At 57.6% G+C, this 2,500-nt stretch overlaps 1 non-coding gene across 1 annotated transcript in view; it reads right to left on the bottom strand.

Moving 5' to 3' along the window:
• The window catches only part of LOC126447496 (small subunit ribosomal RNA), a 1,910-nt gene extending 1,582 nt beyond the window's left edge, over window positions 1-328 (bottom strand). Inside the window, exon 1 of the ribosomal RNA XR_007583709.1 lies at window positions 1-328. This exon is cut by the window's left edge and continues 1,582 nt beyond it. This is a non-coding gene — a ribosomal RNA (small subunit ribosomal RNA).
• Window positions 329-2,500: the final 2,172 nt, after the last annotated feature.

The raw sequence follows: 2,500 nt of genomic DNA, 5'->3' as shown, positions 1-2,500 counted from the left end.
AAGGCAGACATTTGAAAGATGCGTCGCCGGTACGAGGACCGTGCGATCAGCCCAAAGTTATTCAGAGTCACCAAGGCAAACGGACCGGACGAGCCGACCGATTGGTTTTGATCTAATAAAAGCGTCCCTTCCATCTCTGGTCGGGACTCTGTTTGCATGTATTAGCTCTAGAATTACCACAGTTATCCAAGTAACGTGGGTACGATCTAAGGAACCATAACTGATTTAATGAGCCATTCGCGGTTTCACCTTAATGCGGCTTGTACTGAGACATGCATGGCTTAATCTTTGAGACAAGCATATGACTACTGGCAGGATCAACCAGGGAGCTGCGTCAACTAGAGCTGAGCAGCCGGCCGCCCGGGAGTGTGTCCCGGGGGCCCGCGCGAACACGCAAGCGTCCGCTCAATTATTCTGCAAACAGGAGGAGGCTGAGCTCCCCTGCACCATACACCTCGAAACCCTCTCAGGTCCCGGCGGCGCGCAGCGCCGTCCTAAGTACTTGGTCGGGTTCGAGAGAGGCGCAATCGCCCGGGGTTTGGCGAGTAGACGCTTTAGGTGCGACCACCCGTGCTCCCAACTGAGCTTGCCGCTGCCGACAGAGGCCCGGGAGCGTGCTGTCGTGGCATTGCCGGCGGGAGACAACACGCGCCACCTACGGTGACCGGCAGCTCCAACGCCAGCGCCACAGAAGGACAAAAGCCCCACTTGGGTGCCGAAGCGAACTCTCCCAGCACAGCGCACGCGCCAACACGTCCGCACAGCTGCGATACAAACCACCTGCGAGAACCGCAGAGGCGACCGAGCAGCAGACGGCGTCGCGGCGCCGAGCGCCGGGCGGCGGCGCATCCTCAGCGCACACAGTCCTCAATCGGACCAGCACACTGCAGATGTCCACCGCGCTTCGCACCGGGCCCGCGAGGACCTACTTTGGCCGCACGGCGCCGCGTGCAGGGTGCGCCGGCGCGCAGCTGCGCCGCCTGCCGCCTCCGTCGGCCGGCGCGCCTGCCACTGGCCGCCCCCACCAGCCGGCTGTAGCGCGTGCGCCCACGCACCGCGCGGCCAGCACGCCGGGAGGCCCCCCCTCACCGGCCGGGGACGGTCCCACCCAGCCACCGCCGCGTATCGCTTCACACCCAGATGCCATTCACGTTCGTGGGCATGGTGGGTATCGCTGGAACAACCGGTTGGTAGCTCAACCGATCGTCGCCATCACTGATTCACCTCTAGCGAGAACAACCGCACCACAACGGTTTACCAGTTGTTCATTTGCGTAACGTCACCAGCAAACGTAGGCGTCCATCGCCATTTGCAAATTCAACGATTGTTGCATGCCTGTGTCAGGTGTCACGACACACTATGTCTGCCCACATACACGCAACAACATGTGCACGCTTCGCGAACACGTGGAAGGTGGCCCCCGTACGTATGCGATGTCCATTGCGCGAACGACTGTCAACCGGCCTCTGTCGCATGTCGCAGATGTGGAACGCAGTGCACCATGCTATCACGGTGTGTGAGAAGAGACGACTACGTCTGACAACACGCGCCACTACATCAACAGACGGCTCATGCTGATCGCCATCCAGGGCATACCACACTGCAATCCAGCTCTTATAGGGAGACGACACGTAGCTGAGTGCACAACATTTGGACCGCATGGTTCGCCGTTGTTGGCGCAGTCGTTGTACGGTCACATGTACCACGATGTATCATTCAGTACATGAGGACCAATGTGCAGTACAGTGTGTGATTTGGACGTACAACATCAGCGGACAGTTGACACAGGCCGTACCACAGCGTAGGCTAAGTGCTTCGCCATGCGAATGCCAATGAACAACTGCAAATGCCAATGAACAACTGCAAAGGGCATTGAGCATGTACGTCCTGCTGCCATCCACATTACAGTGTATAGCTGCAAGGTGTTTAACATGAAGCGATACACTGGGGACCGGGCAGTGCGAGTAGCAAACTATATTGCGGGGGTTGCAGTTAGGCAACACTACACTAATTTAACGCGTCGTATGACAATTACAGAGCAGGTTAAGGCCCAACGTGTGTTGGGTTAAGGCCCAACGTGTGTTGGGTTAAGGCCCAACGTGTGTTGGGTTAAGGCCCAACGTGTGTTGGGTTAAGGCCCAACGTGTGTTGGGTTAAGGCCCAACGTGTGTTGGGTTAAGGCCCAACGTGTGTTGGGTTAAGGCCCAACGTGTGTTGGGTTAAGGCCCAACGTGTGTTGGGTTAAGGCCCAACGTGTGTTGGGTTAAGGCCCAACGTGTGTTGGGTTAAGGCCCAACGTGTGTTGGGTTAAGGCCCAACGTGTGTTGGGTTAAGGCCCAACGTGTGTTGGGTTAAGGCCCAACGTGTGTTGGGTTAAGGCCCAACGTGTGTTGGGTTAAGGCCCAACGTGTGTTGGGTTAAGGCCCAACATAGGTTGGGTTAAGGCCCAACATAGGTTGGGTTAAGGCCCAACATAGGTTGGGTTAAGGCGCAACATAGG

Source organism: Schistocerca serialis, unplaced genomic scaffold (genome assembly GCF_023864345.2).
Source record: "Schistocerca serialis cubense isolate TAMUIC-IGC-003099 unplaced genomic scaffold, iqSchSeri2.2 HiC_scaffold_509, whole genome shotgun sequence".
Taxonomy (NCBI): domain Eukaryota; kingdom Metazoa; phylum Arthropoda; class Insecta; order Orthoptera; family Acrididae; genus Schistocerca; species Schistocerca serialis.
The sequence above is the reverse complement of the archived record's forward strand: the minus strand, read 5'-3'. Positions and strand labels throughout refer to the sequence as shown.